Source organism: Nyctibius grandis, chromosome 4 (genome assembly GCF_013368605.1).
Source record: "Nyctibius grandis isolate bNycGra1 chromosome 4, bNycGra1.pri, whole genome shotgun sequence".
In the NCBI taxonomy this organism is placed as follows: Eukaryota; Metazoa; Chordata; class Aves; order Nyctibiiformes; family Nyctibiidae; genus Nyctibius; species Nyctibius grandis.
This window is the reverse complement of record NC_090661.1, coordinates 15,261,562-15,278,041: the sequence shown is the minus strand read 5'-3', so window position 1 is coordinate 15,278,041 and position 16,480 is coordinate 15,261,562. Positions and strand designations below refer to the sequence as shown.

Here is a 16,480-nt window from a genome sequence, read left to right as displayed (position 1 = left end):
GGAGGTCTCTGATTGGGCAGCGCCGGACACCGAGGCGAGATTGCGCGTGGGGCCGGGCCGCTACCGCAGCCGGCTGCGCCCAGAAGGTACGTGGCGGTCGCCGCGGGGGCGGGCCCGGGCCGCGGCCGCGCGCCTCTGGCGTCACGGGGGAGGTGGGGACGCGGGCACGTACCTGGGCCGCGCAGGGGGGGCTGGGCTGCGGCGCGGCCGGCGGGGCCTGGGCAGCCCCGAGGGGCCCGTTAGGACGGGGGGGGAGCTCCGGGCGGTCCCCGGGGAGCTTTAGCCGCGGGACCCACTGTCTCGCCTGCCCGAGCACTGCCTCAGCCCCGCGCGGCCGCCGGCCCCGGACCGCTGTGTAGCGTACGGCTCCGTTACTGGCGGGTGGTCCTGAGGGGAACCCCGGCCTGTGGCTTCTGCGGGGAGACGCGGCAGGCCCGGGGGCTGGGGGCACAGTGCTGTCCTCTAAACACACGCCACCACCCCCCCGCCGCCTCGCACCCCCGGCTGATCCCGCCCTGGCCGCGCTGTGGAAGGGAAAGGTTCGGTCTGTCTGCGGGGAGCAGCGGGGCCCTCGAACGTTTGCGGCTCCCAGTGACAGGAGCTGTTTCTTGACGGCTCATGTCCTTCCTCTGTGGGAACCCTGTCGTTTCTATTGGTACCTCTTGTGAAAATTCACTCCTTACACCAAGTGGCATTTCGTGCAAACCTTCTCTTAGTTGCAGTAAATTGTTACGTGTCCAATCGTGAACTGATACACGAGAATATGAAAATGTATTCTCAGGCATCCTTTTCCATGACTGCTACTTCTTCTTTTTGCTAGTTCTTTTTCACCCATTTGAGCCTTACTGCGTTCAGACTTGGTTTTCCCTTCTTCTTAGAAATAGAGGAGAGAAAGGAGGGGTAAATCTTGACCTCTGTGCCGATTAAACAAGTTAGGAAACTATTTTCAACCTGTACATTTGTTTATACTTGGTGTAAGCTTGGGGTTTGATTTGTGGATTTCCATTCCCACCCTGTTTTGAAGTGCGGTACCTATTTTTTTTGACTAATATCTCCTCTGCATTCTGGGCACTTAAAAGCGTTCATACATTATTCAGAAGAGTTATTTTTAGTGGATAGGTAAATACTAGCTGTAATAGCACATAGTGTGTAGCTCCTATAAAAAATATTTCTGGAATAAGCATAGATTCTAGTTGTAACCTGTTACATGTTTCAATACGGTGAGCCTGTACTCCTATTTAAACAAAGAGGCATTGACATGTACACATTCTTGAAAAAGGGTTATCGCTGTGCATTGTATTTCTGTTACTCTGATTGACAAGATAATTAAACATCTACAAGTTATTTAAGTTTTGTTTAGGAAACTTTTGCAATAGTTTACACAAATGAGAGAACAAATAAATTATTGAGGAATTTGTGCAGTCTAGGAAAGATACTCAAAACTGTTATGGGGTTTTGAATATTTAATTATAATGAGAATTGGAGTCCAAAGTGGTGGTTGAAATTGTAGCTTCTGGGTTATGCATGTGAAAGAAAAATGGGAATGTAAACTGTCTATAATGACATCTGTGGTAATAGAAAGCTATTAAAGTAATAGGGCTGACACTACTTGGAGCTTTCCCTCTCTCTCAAGGAAATACTGTTGAATGCTATAAAATCATTCTTCCACAGTATTTTTTACTTTAGAAAGAGAGTTTCGTGGTCAGTTAGCATTCTTTACTGGTTTGTAAACTATCATTTTTGGGACCTGGAAGCACTGGAATTTATTAAGTGTAAATTCATATGTATGTTTCAGTAATCATAAACAACTTATGGCAAAAAAATAAATAGCTCTTCTGATGGGAAGAGCTGAAACAAACATACAATGATACTTAAAGTTCAGTTGAAAACATGTTCTGTCAGTGTAAACCACAACGTTGCACAAGGAGAGCCAGTTGGAACCAGACCTTTTGACATGTCGCAGGCTCCGCAAGTATGACTCGCTGGTGGCAGGGAGATCGTGCTCTGCCTGCGTGGCAGTGACCCAGCATCCTCACGTACGCTGTCACAAGCCGGTTACGTGCTATGTGCTGGGGCAGGAAAGAAAACCTCTACTGCTCTGGGTGGTGTCTGGCCATAACTGACTTTCTGGGAACACAATCATCCTTACCTTTTGCAGCTTAGTTTAAGGTCATAGCCTGCCTCACGCTGCTCTGCCATACTGTTTTGTGTTCTGTATTTGAACAGGTGTTTGCAAGGCTGCAGGATAGATCAATTTGCTGCTTTTTTTTTTCTGCCTCTACGAGCAACAGTGAAGAAGGGGAGCATGGGGGAGGGATGGAAATTCTTTAAACAAGTATTGGCATCAAGACTAAAAAAGCTGTGTGGAGCTGTGTGGCCTGGTTGCTAATGGTAATATGGGACATCCAGTGTTGTTTTCCCCAGTCAGGCACAATGTCAAGCTCTTCAACGGTTAATCTAGAATATACAATGGTAAAAATGTCCATGGCCAGTTTCTGCAAACAGCCTGTAAACCAACAGGGCACCCAGGCAGTGGTGCAATCACTGTGCTGACACTGGTCAATACATGAGAAGCCTTGGCATGTCTGAATGTAAGAAAATTCATCTTGGTGTACACCATGAGATTAAAATACACTCATTTTAATGGCAATGACAAGGTTTGTTCTGTTATGATTTCCTGCGTTATTTCTAAATCAGTTTCTAAATTTCTATCTAAATTTCTAAAGCAGTTTTTTCTTCTAAGTTACAAGGTGGTGTTATGCTTATTGAGATTGATTCTCCTTTTTCTGGCTCTTGCCTTCTTTTTTTTCTTTCACTTAATTGTTTTGGGTTTGTGTGTTGTTTTTTTGGGTCTGTTTAGCTCAGATCTCCCCTGGGTTTAGCCACACAGCTTCTGAGGCTGTTTGATTGCTGTTTTAGATGGTTCAGAAGATGCTTTCTGGATTCTTGAACGTTACTCCAGTTTCAACATGCAGGAAGCTGCAAGGTTTGAAAACTGCTAAGGATTTCAGTATTGCAACGGAAGCAGTTACCTTAATCTGAAATTGAGAAACACTGTTCTTGATGCTGTGATGGACAGAGCATGGCGGAGTGAAAGAAAAGACTGTCTGTGGCTACCGTTTTGTTAACACTGTTCCCGTACATTAGTAAAAATGGGTAGGATTTTGAGAGGACCTCTATATATCAGAGTGCCCTTGATGCTTTTTGCGGTTATTTTTATTTTGTGGAAGGTTATTGATATTAAAACTCCTCTCAGCAGAATGAAGAGTTAGGTAGCCAAATGTCTCTGAAGACTCAGTAGTCCTAAACTCTGGCTCCAAAATCTCACTCTTCAGTCTCTCTGCTCCGGGAAACAGTGACAGATGTTACTTTGCCATTGGCAGCAGCAAGTGTTATTTTCTCAGAGTAAAAGTGGGTAGAAAGGCTAACTTATTAGCAGTAGTTTGTGTTTTAACCACAGAGTAAGCTGATAACTTCAAGGCTGGTGCTAAAGTACTTTTTTTTTCTTTTTTTCCCCACCATTCTGTCCATCAGAAGAAGCAGTAGTGACAGAAACCATATTATAACTTGTTTCGTTTGGGTTAGGAAAAAATACCTAGAAATGAGAACAGGGTTTATTCTCCATGCCTCTATGTCCATGGCGATGCTGGTATTGAAAAACTCATGCTTAACTAGCACAGCGTGTGGTTTCCTGTGGCGTGTGCAAGTACCTGCTGTCCACAGAGCTGAGACTGCTGAAGTCATTTGCTGTGTTTCCTAACAGCAGTGAGTTAATAGTCATAACCACAGACCTAAAATGGAAATAAAACAGTGATTGTGAAGTTAAGTGTATCATGGTTAAGTGCCTAATTTATCTGGTGTGGGAGGGCTGTTGACTTCATACGAAAGTGGCAGGCAAGGATGCAATTAATTCACTGGTGAGAATTAAGCTGTGGCTTATGTGTCCTTGAGGAGGCATTGGTTGCAGAGGAGTTATATGAGTTTCTGCTTAGCTTAGTGTGTGGCTTGTAAGTTTTCTTTCTCTGGCAGTCCTCTGCCTGGAATCTTGCCCCGGTTTGAACAAGTACAGCTCATGTCCTCCCTGATTAATACTACCCTTTTTTTTAAATATGTAAGCAGTCAGAAAATCTTTATCCAAATGTAGTTATTGGTTCCATGAGCTTATCAGTTATGGCCATATCCTGGCTTTTGGGAGACTGTTCTGTACCAGAGTTACATATTTTGTGGGTGTTGATTCCTGTTGTAGCAGGGTTAGATTTTCTCTCAACAAAATTACTTCCTCACATTTAAGTCCTGGTACAAGTTTCCTGAGTAAAAAGGGAGTAGAGGAATTATGATGTAATTTTAACAATTTCTTTATAGTCTGTCTTTCACACGGGGAAGAGTATCTGCCTCAAAGTTTGCCAGATCTTCTGTTGTTAACTCATACATAGACGGTCTTACTCTAGTAGCTGATATATGGGACTCGTTTATTATTCCTTGTACAACTGAGACAAATTGACTGAGGCAAGATACATTTTTCTGTTGTAGAATTGCCGTAGCATTGTATATTACTTTCAGCTAGTACAAGCCTTTGTAGGAAATGAGATTTAGAACAAAAGACTTGGGATAGAGCTAATCCAAATATTGCAATTCAGAGCTGAAAATTGCACTCACTTTTAAGAACCCCTTCCAGGCTGGGAGGAGGGAGTATTTCTAACCTGTTGTTTCATAAGCCAAAAGTATGAATTCATTAATAAATGGCTGTGAATTAAACCATGACATGGTCTTACAGTGTGGCAGCTATTCTATGCTAAACTTGAGATACCTCACCCCTTAGTAGAAAAAACAGGCAGCAAGATTTTGCAGTTTTAGAAACGAATAACCAACAGCTGAAAGATGATATAATCTTTTTTTTTTCTCTTTTTCACAGGTCCCATGCTGTTGTAAGGCCTGCTGCTTGGAGTGGAGAAGATTTCTGTCATTGCTTTGACTATTTCAAGATTGTTTTCACCCTCTCTCAATCTCAAGCTGATAAATACTGTAGCCTCGTTAGTTATGCTACTTATTTTTCTCTTTCCAAATACTATGTGGCTATTTCATTTTGGGCTGGAACCTGCTTTAACTGAAGGGCGGAGAACCTCTAGGTAGGGTGGGTCCCTGACTTTCTGGGGCTGTGCCAGTGTCCCCTCCCATGATATGGAGGACATCTGGCAGTGTGACCACAGCTGTGGGGTGGGACGTGTGCCTATTTGTGACTGGGAGTGCCTGCAGTTTGGTCCCGTGGTGGATCCACTTCTGGTTATGCCATGTGATTAACTGTAATGAAAACCTAGATGGATTGTTCTGGTTAGTTATTAGAGACTTATTCCTATTTTAGTGTTAGTCATCTATTCAATGACATGTAACGAGAGCCTATTTACTGCATCTCCAGAGGAGAATTCCATTACACTATTTAATTTGGAGAGGTAGGGAAAAACCGTTGTCTTCTAATGTTGACCAAAACCCAAATTCTAGAATAAAGATGAGTTATCAGTGTAACTGCAACTATTTAATATTGCAGCAGTAGAAACACCAGGTCCCTTTTCTGTTAGCTATGGAACAGCTCAGACACAGAACAAGAATGTTCTTTGTCTATGAGTATTTCTAAGTCTAAAGCTATCCTACATTATCTCTCATCTTCTCCCTATCCTTTCTTGGGCATGTACCTAGCTGGCCTTCTGCTTCAGATTTCAGAGTGATGTATTAGTTTTCAGACTGATTTTCTAATTTTAAAATTATGAAAAATAATTTTTCTCTTATTATATTTTATAAGTGAAAGGAAAAATAAAATACACTGTGAACTTAGAAAGCGTTGGAAAGAATGAGGAGAAATACTTGTTTTCATAATATAAAATTATATTTACTGAATTTTAATAAGATGGCTACCCTAGAACAAAAAAAATAAATCTTATTCTGATCAAAGAGTATTCTGTTTCAATTGGACATGTTTTATAAAGGTAAACATGCTTAATCAGATTCAGCTTCTAAATTCAGCAACTCTTAAACAGAAATTTATCAGCCAAATAACTTTATTTGGAAACAGGAATATTTAGGCCTTGGTGCAGCAAAATATTTAAGTATATGTTTGGGTCTATGCCTACTTCCTTTTAAGTACTTGTGTATATTTCTGTAAGATTTTATAAAATATATTTTTCTAAATGAGCAAGTCAGTGACTCAGGACTTTAGGTTAGAGAGCAGAGAAGGGAGGCTTCCTTGAAAATTTCAGCTCTACGCTGACGAAGAAAGGAAATAGATGGGTTTTACTCTGTAGAGGGAGATTATTTACATGCACATTTACCAAAACCTGCTTTAGAACAAAGAAGGAGACGTGGTCAGAGAAACAGGTGTGATCTTGCCTCTAAAAAGCTTATAGTTAGAACTGAGGCAAGACCAATAATATATTCAGAAGGAAAGAACAGAGTAAATTGAGGAAGAAAGCCTAGTTTCAAAAAAAAACCCAGGTTTCACTGTTTTGAAGATGTAGAAAAGTATGAATACTGGTACAAGACATGAGGATAATTTCAGACTTGAAGCAACATAGAAAAGTCACAAAGAGAAGACAGAAGACGAACGATATCTTGCTTAAGAAGGAGGTAAGACATCTCTGTTGGTACAAGCTATTTTTGTGCTCTCAACTGAAGAGAGAGTGGCTTGGAAATGAGATAACGAACAGCAAGAAAAACAAGAAGTAAAAGGTAGGGTACTGTGGTTGCAGCAAGAAGTGTATCACTTACAGCAGTTTTTTTGGCTTCTCTTTTCCACTAATGGAAATATTAAAAAAAAGTAGAAAAAAAGGCTTGTGGTAAAGGACATACATGTATGTATAGCACACAAATCTCATGCGGAATAAGCAGTACCATAAATGTCTCATTAACAGAAAATATAGCACTTTATTCAGGATGCAGTTTTTATTTGATTTCTCATGTAAATCAGTATTTTATTACATATTTTTTTCAAGTCATCCGCAGTTTATGTAGTGCCATCATCATAAAGCAGATGAGCAGCATCTGAACATTAGGCAAAGGCTAATTATCTACCAGATATTTACAAGATTGTGGTAGTAATTTAAAAAATGCCCATCTTATAAAATTACATCTACTTCTGTCCTATCATAATTATATGCATGTGCTTATCACTCAGTTATTGCAGGGAAAAAAGGGGGAGTCGACATGGAGGTTTTATTCTTGTGGTGTTTAGGTTTTTTGGTTTATTTATTATTTTTTTATAAACCTTGGACTAATGGGGGGAAGTCAGCAGTGATGTTTCCCAGGAATTTGTACCAGGCCTCTGTGCTTCAGCGTTATAAATGATCCCAAAGGGGGTACAAAATGATGTGAAGAAGTTTACTGATGACAGGGAATTACTTCGAGTAATAAAATTGAAAGCTGACGTTTTACTTTAGATCTGTAGCTGGGTGATAACACAGCAAATGATATGTTAGTAATGTAAACTGGTTTGCCTTGAAGAAAAGGCGGTCTTGGTTATTTTTAATCCAAAATGGCAAGCTCTGGACTAGCTCTCTTATGGCTCAGATAGTGGATGTGTAATAAGAAAGTTCTGTGAAAACATCAGTGCAATGCTCAGTGGTGGTCAAAACAGCAACTGTTAGGAAAAAATGGAATTGCTAGGAAAATGATAGCATAAAATGCAAAGGATTGTTATATTACTGCATAAATCCATTGTACACTTGTATTGTAAATATGACATGCAGCTCTACTCCTGTAATGTAGTGAGTGGCATGCTGGAGGTAAATAGAAATGGTCACTATTTCTCATAGCACAAGAAAAAAGCAATCGCATCAGGTGGCAGATTCAAAGGTACATGCTGAACATTGCTACCTGTCTTTCCTTGGTATTGCACGTTGCAGTTTCTCAACTGTCTTCTGCTCTGTGAAGTTATCCCACCTTTTGGGATGGATTGCAAATCGAAGTTAAAGTATAAGCTTTTTAACTGCTTTATGGAGAAAGATGTGGTAGGATCTGATGTATCTTTGAGAGATTAAAGTTCAGAGCACACTTTTCACTTTCCTATGCATGTTGCGAAAAGTACAGTTCTGCTCTTTGGGCACTGTGGATGAAAAGTGCTATTACCTTGTGTTGTCATGAATTGTACAAACCAAAGGTCTTCCTTTTCCTTTAGGTTTTTAAATTATGGTGCTTAGTTCCTGGTGAGAATTTATCTTGAACTGCAGACAAAATAATAATCAGTGCCATTAGCAGAACTTGATGTTGAAAATACAAAATGCATGCCCGAAGAATGAACGATTAGTTCTTCTAGCAAGAAAAATCTCAAAAGGATGGGGGGGAAGCACATGTGAGTGCAAGGGGGTGCAGCTGTGTGACCAAGTGAGTGTGAGTGTGTACATGTGAGCATGGATGTGGGATGGAGCAGGAGTCAGTGTGTATGAGCAAATGGGCAAGTGGGAGGCGTGTGAGCGAATGTAAAGATGCATCAGTGTGCATACATACTGGTGAGCATGCAAGTGAGTGTGAGCATGCACAAGCGTGAGCAAGCATGCAGGTAAATGTGTGTATTGAGTGTTTTTCAGGAAATACGAAAGTGGAAAATTTAAACCAGAATTTACGGCCTTTCATTTTTGTGTTCCGCAGAGATGTTTGTGGAGAGGTGGCTCTCACACCCGAGTCCCCGGCCTGTCTGCAGTCTATTTGTTTTTTCCTGCTACTCTTCCATGGGGAATGGGCTGAAGACCGAATCTTCCAGTGAAAGAGTAGCAAGAGCATTTCTGGTCTGGAAGCCATTTCCCCAACCTTTCTAGACTCCACAGCGTGAAGCACCCTTTTGTCCACTGTTTCATCTCGTTATGCTGCAATGAAATATGCATGTTTGTGGACATCTGTAGAAGAGTGCTGACAATATTTACAGTTTGGTAAGTTGAAAATAAAATACAAAAAAAAAATCCATATGCTTATTGGAACAATGAGTTATAGACTGGACATGTATTTGTTTCCTCACACTGAAAAAAGGAACAGTATTTAGCAAAAAGTATTGTTGGTGTCCTTGTTGGACCCCAACATTATCTTGTTTCTGAAAAACTTGCTGAGGAAATTTGAATGTTATAAGAATGGGAGGATATGGTTGCAAGTTCTGCTCCATCCTGTGTTGTTTTGGACCCTGGCCATCAGGAAACATTTTGTCTACTTCAGAGATGAAACACTTTCTCTTCAGTAGTAGTATTATGAGCAAGATATGTAAATACCCTGTGGCAAGGGGTGACTTGATTACAGAAAGGGAAATCATCTCAACTTTTCCCTTCTTTGCTGAAATTTTAAAAAGAGATTTCTACAAAAGATGTGCCGAGGGGAATTTGCATGCTTTGTATTGACCTACATAAACCCTAGTTAAACATAAAAGTAGCTTAAAAGTTGTTTCACTCTGCTTCTGTCACCCTTTGTACTTTATCAGCCATTGAGGTTTACTCTTTGTCAATTCATACATGTTTAGTACTGCATTGCAAATATTTTTCCTCACCTCCAAAAGTATTCATAAAAATAAGGCTGGGTGAGAATATTTGAAAGAGCATTGTTTGTAATTTGCTTGCCTCTGCTGAGGTGTGTGTCTACAAAATGGAAATACAGGCTTCTACCTACTGCTGAGGAATGGAAAAAAATCATAATGCAAACTCTTTCAAAAGAAATTACATATCCTGGAGCAGGAAAACTCACAGATCAGTATAACATTTTGTTGCATAGCTTGAGCTTTATTTCAAAAGATCGATTCTGTATAGATGTTTGCTTTGGTATCTAACTGGTAATTTTACTGAATGTGTCTAATTTGGATGAAAAGTTACGTGGTTCACCTGAATGACTCATGTCACGGCAGGGGGAAGCAGGGGAAGGACAGTTTGAAGCAAAGGGTACAGAAAACCTGGTGTAGAAAGAAAATCAAGATTGCTACATACTCCTGCAACTAACACTCACTTTTAAAAATATGTTTTTGCAGAAGCAGGAATTAAATAGTGATATGAATGTAAAAGTAATACCTTTAAAATAATTTTGGAAGACCAACATCAAATCAGTTGTGCAACTAAATGGTCATCTCACTATAGTTACTTAGGGACTGTTTATTCTTACAGGCAGTTTTAATATGAAATATTTTACAGCAGTCAGTGTTCATACTTATTTTGTGACGTAGGTAAATATTAAGCCAAGGGTTTCATAGATTGTGAAGCAAAGAACATTGAGGAGCAACTACCACACTGGAAATAAAAAACAAGCTTTGATTCCAAGTCTATTGATATATCTTAGCAGTGGAAAAACTGCTGTGTGAACCAACACCTAAGAGCTTCCTAGAACTGGTTAGCTACATGCTGCCTACTTTTCTGGTGTTGACATTGGATTAAAGGTAGCTAATACTGCCTTTCTTTATGGTACTTGCTGCAAGTGTTTACAGTTGTGAAAGGTAGTGGAGATGGAAAGATCTGAGAGACAGACTGACCTATAAAATAGATCAGGACAACAACAGTGCCTCTTCTGGACCTTATTTTTTTGCTTATGTTGTCACTTTTTCTGGCCTCACTCCCACGTCCTTCCATATTCTATACTCTCCACCAAGAAAAATGTAATGTACAAAGTAAAAGCTTTCATCAGTCTGTCTGAAAGCACTGTGCAATTGTTCCTTGTTTCACAAACCCACCATTAGATAATGTCCATTGTGCAGGCTGGTGAACGGAAGCCAAGACAAACTGGTTTGCCTGAACAAACTGTATCTGTTGTAAAAGCGTTATCAAACTCTTTCTGTGAGCCTCAGGCTGCAGATGTATAATTTCATCTAAGAGATGATGCAGATGCAGTTGTCTCATTACCAGGGGACTGGAAGGCCTGTCTCACAACAAATCCTTTTAATCTGTCCTTCTCTGGCACATCTGAGCCTCTCCCCAAAACTTCTTGTGCAAAGGGACATGTGGAGCTCTTGCAAGTCCTCCTGAAGAGTCATCCTTCCCCAGCCTACCCAACAAATCACACAGTCCCCATGTTGAGTGGAATTCCTATACTTGCAGAGATGGAAACAAATACTGCTTCACATGTTATTTTTAAATTAATACCCTTTTCTGAGGTTTTAAGGAACTTTAACAACTGAAGTGACTGCACAAACCTTTTTTTAGATATCCAAACACAGTCTTAAGGCTTTATCATCTGGTCATAAGGCAAAACTCCCTTCATGTTAGTGACTGCAGACATAGGGTCCCTCATAGGATTCAAATTTTGTGCAAGAATTGGTGTCTTGTATCAAAATACTCTCACACTTGTACCACTAAGGGTTAGTAGTAGACTGCAATCAAGTTATTTAATCATTTAAGGGTTTGCAAAGCCAGTAAAAATATCAGCATCCTATTTTTTTAAATCCTCATTTACAACCACAGCGCAAAACATCCGTTCCCAGTGCTTAATGATCACAGAGGGACATACAGTTTAAGCATGGGTTTAAAAAAAAAAAAAAAGCTTTCAGTACAAGCTTTACCTCTGTCATCACATCTGTCTGTCTTTTGCCATGAGGCAAGCAGCGTGTGTATGTTTGAAGTCCTTTATTTGCAAAGGTGCTAGTCATGCTCTATTAGTACTCTCTAATCTCCATGTGTGTGCTTAGTTGGAAGCATAATACGTTTGTTCTTTACTGATGAAGTAATGGTTTCTAAAGAGTTGCAGGGTCTTCAGTGTTGTAAAAGTCTGTTTTGACCCTGAATGACTTGGGCTAGGTCACTAAAATGCTATGTGGTGAAATCACCTAGCGTGTTTATTTGAGCTTGCTTAACCCATATGCTTAAGAAAGGGAAAAAAGAGAAAGAAATACAGCAGTGGAAAAATGTTATTAGTGATTACACTCCAAAATGTTAGTGAATTCTCAGAATTGTGATATCTGACAGAAGATTAAAAAATTATTAGTATTTTTAAAGTAATTTAGGGTTAAAAGGGACTTTCTGGAAACAATCTAATAGTTGTGGAAGAGCCTGTGGGAAGCTGGATACCCAAGTTCTGGTCTTAACCACGTGCCACCATGTGGCCTGGTTTTTAGCGACTGAATATACTTCAGGATTTGCTGCAAATCCCCTTTATTGAGGGGTCAGATGGAATCTTAACAAATTACGTTATGATACACACTATCACGGAAACAGACCGTTTCAGCTTTTTGTTCTGGCTCGTTCATTCGCTCTTTCTTTCTTTCTTTCTTTGTCTGAATGCAACATAATAATAGCTTTTGAGACTGCACATAACAGATTACAAACTTCCAGGGAATGAGATCAACCCTGTTAATTTTGGTGCAAATAGAAAATGAGTAAAGCTTAATTTTCACTAAAATCAGATTAAAGAAGGATTCTTCAAATGCTTTCAGTGTAAGCCCTCTACAGCTGTCAGGCTGTCCGTCCTTTTCCTTAGAAAACTGTGTGGTGACTGCAAAGGTCATGAAACTGTGATGGGAGGAAAACTAAGCACATAGAAGTGGTATTATTGAGAATAGGATTTTTAGCCTGACTATTCCAAACTGTAGGATTTGTGATAGCAATCATTTTAGAAAAAAGAAGAAAAAAAATCTGTTTCAAATCCATATCTTCCCCCTTTAGTGAAAGGTGTATGCATACTCAAAGATACTCAGGGAATTCTCTAAAAGCCTGGGAATGTTTCTTATATTTTCAGGGTTGAGAAAAGTCCCCTTCTGTCTGTCGTTAGAACAAGCTATTAAAGTCTCTCTCAACCAAAGAGAGAGATCAGAGATTATCCATACTCTCTGCTCTTTAGGAAAATGGAGTAACCAGGAACTACATTTATAATACTTCACTGCATGGTAGGGCCTTTTTATAAGACTAGCATGTTCATCTGTATTCAGGTTTTAAATCTCATAAAGACTACTTGGTTTTAGAAAAATTCTGGCTTTTCTGCATAAAAGTTATGGATTTTCAAAGGTTTTTAATATTAGATAGGAGATGGGCATTTTACTTCATAATCTAATGACCAGGTTAGAGCTGGACTTGTTTGTGATAGTGTGAGATGAAGGAGGACAGGATGAGCTTGCTAACAGAGTATGAACAAATAGCTGGAGGACGTAGCTTTTCATTAGTTTGGTATTTTAATAGATAGTCTCTCACAGGTCAAGGATTCAGCCAAGTACCTTTGGGGGGGTGCCGAAACATTGCAGGTGGATTCATCCATTGGTTTTAGTGGGATGAAGCGAAGATAATTTTGTTCTTTTTAGGCCATGCTTTCAGTGAAACCAGAGCAAAACTTCCAGTGATTTAAATACAAAACCAAGATCATGCTTAATGCTGCTGTGATGCGATTCCCGAATTGGATGATGAATTTCTGCTCTTCCGAAAGACTACGCAGTACTCTAACGGAAGTAATATTTTCAGGTGACATATGCAATTTAATCAATTTTTTCTGACAGGCTTGGGATTTAATTTAAATGAGGTAGCTAAAGATTTTTCCATTAAGTTTCAAAGAGTCACTAGACCACTTATACTTTCACCGCGTACACACATAAACGTAAATACTTGCTGCACTGTGGCAAATTAGGTATGGTATCATAGACAGAATTAGCCAATGACACTATATTGAATTGCCATTTCCTTATCCATATCCTCTTCCATATCCCTCAGCTACTATTGAGTATATTTCTTAAGCAAAGGGCCATTACTATTTAAAACTTAGTATTACATTTATATTTGGAAAATAAGTAATTTTCTTAACATGAATACTGGGTTTGCAAATGCTTCAATACTGCCCTAGTGCTGTTCTTAATTAGGATGAGCGCTGTATTTCTCCATGGCCTGATGTGTCACTACTTCATTGCAGAAGGATGACTGTGGATCCCAAGAAGGTTTGCTGACAGGTGATTTCTCTGACACCTTGGAAGATCAGAAGTGATGTTTCTTAGCTGTTCTGCACACCCACACTTAGGTGCATAAGCCTGATCTGACAGAGTTCCTGATACATTTGGTAGAATTATTCTGATGGGTGAGGAGTATCCACCAAGACAGGGTTTGTAAGGAGGCCAGAACTGTGATATGCTGATTAGCTGTCCTCCTCCTTGAAGTTTCTCAGTGAGCAATGTGTACATGAACACATGCTACTTTTTTTCTCCCACACACACAAGCTCTGTGTCAAGTTGTTTAAGTGAGTTGTGACACATATTAGTGCTGTTGGCTTCTTTCTGCTGGAGGCTGACTACTATCTGAAAAGTTTTCCACCACATTCAGAGATCATTTTTATTAAACCAATATCCAGTTTTGTCCCTCAAGCATGAGTGTCTTTCTACTCATGAATGTAAACAGCAAAGGCAAGCAAGAAATCCCTTTGAATAATGTGCCAGTACTCCAGTCTTACATAACTGTCATTCCTAAGTAGAAGATGCTTATTTACCAATTAAAGCACCTTGGCAAGGATTTCAGACATTTTAAATTAATTGTGCTGCTTCCAAAACATCCATTAGATAAAATCTGTTGAATTTGAATCATTGACCCTTAACCTGAAAACCAGTTTTACAAATGGCCTCCAGGAAACACATTGTGCATTTCACTTCCCCTATGAAAACTACAAAAAATTGTATACCAAAATACAAGGATTAAGGGCCAGAGCCATGACAGAATTAGACTTGGACAGGGATGTGAGAACTACCTCACTTGAATGTACTTGATAAGATAATTCCTTCTCAGCAATATACACTGTGTGACTACAAATAAATGCATGACATAAGGAATTGTTCACTTTTTTTTTAATAGTAGAATATTTCCATTGACTTGCAATGCTTAAAGAAGAACTGGGAAGTTGTGTTACTGATGAACACAGGGTTACTACCAGAAGCTTCATACAATTAGCTCATGCCAGAAAGGAAACATCAGATTTTGTTGGTGAGGGCTTGGATCTTCCATGGAGCTGCAGGAATTTGGGCAGCTGGGAGAAGACCCTGTAGCCTCTTTCTCAGCAGCCTGCCAAAGAGCTCACTGTGGAAGTCTCTTGCTCTAGGATTCCTGCTGGTAGTGCTGGTTTTATTTTGTTTATTTGTTTTATTTTAATTCTTTGATATGGGATAATTCAAGTGGGTAGTCAATATGAAGTTTTATCATCCTCTGCCTTTGGATGTCTGATTAAGCATGACTTGCTGTGATTGGGATTTTAAATACCAGAAGTCTTCCCAATTACCTCAATTACCTTTACCCAAGGAATGATTGCTATTTCCAGGTACGCATCCTGTTGCCCGCAGTTTCTGCCTCAGGTTTTTCTGGCATCATTCTTACATTAATAGCCCTTACCAAAGCATAGTGTAGACTAACAACTATCCCATGGTACCTCCTGGGTATATTGCAGCACTGACACAGTTTCTGTATGCATTTTCTAACTCTTCTGATTCCACTCCCTTTTAGGAATGTTCAGAAGCTTCATTTTATTTAAGGCCTTCAAGTGATAGAAATTGTGCATATCTACATAGAACATGTCCTACCCAAAAAGCATTTCTTGTAATTTCTTCTCTGGTTATATAAGCCATCTCTAAAAGGAGGTTGTATGGAAAAATATATGAAGTGAAAAATTATCACAAAATATTTACAGTAAGACAAGTAGTGAAATGTGTTACATTGCTTCTGTTCTTCAGTTCCCTGATCCAGTAGCTCTTCTGGACATAATTTATTCCAAAAAATTGGGGTAAATCTTTTATGAATTTTAAATGTATGCCCTGTCATGCCATTTTGTAGAGAATGTTGCCGAAATTGTGTGTTACATGCCTAAGTTTCTGTGCCAAGATCTGTAGTAGTGTTTTGGCTTCTAGTGCTTAAATTCCCATTTACTGAAACAGGACCTGGGTCATAAGAAATTAACCCAAGAGAAGATTTTACTTGCACTTGAAACTGTCAGCAGTATTTTTTGGTTGCAGAGCAGAATTTTCTTCTTACGTTTGAGCCTTAAATAGGTAACTCGTGTATATAGTCAGCTGAAATTACTGTATAGATTTTGAGATCTATTTGCTGACCTTACACATGCTGAAAACACATGCAAGCTGTTGCATAACAGTGAAACAATAAAAACATAACCATGGCCTGTTTTTCTCTTTCATTCGTTACTAACACTGATATCCCCTTCTCCCTGAAAGAAATCTACAATGAAATATTAATAGCAACATACTGTTAAATAAACTTCTGCAAATGTAAGCAATAGCCATTTGAGCTTGGATAAACACTCAGAACAAGAAAAGTAATAATAAAATTCAAAATTACCAAGAAAAAGCATTGTGAGACTAATCTAGGAAATTATACTGAATTTTCAGAAGGTGTATTTTTGAGGAAGTAATACAATATTTTGCTTACTTTAGGAGTAAAAAAGAACCTGTCTCCCTCTGCTGGTTTTCAGAGAAAAAAGAAAGTTTATAGAGACTAAAAAGTCATAGCTGAAATTTTCATACAAATTACCAGATGTTCCAGAAATAGGGCTTAAACCTTGTTGCCTTTAAATACAT

At 39.4% G+C, this 16,480-nt stretch overlaps 1 long non-coding RNA gene across 2 annotated transcripts; it reads left to right on the top strand.

Annotated features, from left to right (window-relative positions):
- The first annotated feature begins 21 nt into the window (after positions 1-21).
- On the top strand, positions 22-16,062 carry LOC137663103 (uncharacterized). Of its 2 annotated transcripts, XR_011048116.1 has the most exons (7): positions 22-86; positions 4,913-5,126; positions 6,501-6,615; positions 8,162-8,335; positions 8,632-8,909; positions 13,229-13,385; positions 13,828-16,062. It is a non-coding gene; the product is annotated as an uncharacterized lncRNA (long non-coding RNA). The 2 variants fall into 2 exon arrangements; XR_011048115.1 differs by lacking the exon at positions 8,162-8,335.
- Positions 16,063-16,480: the final 418 nt, after the last annotated feature.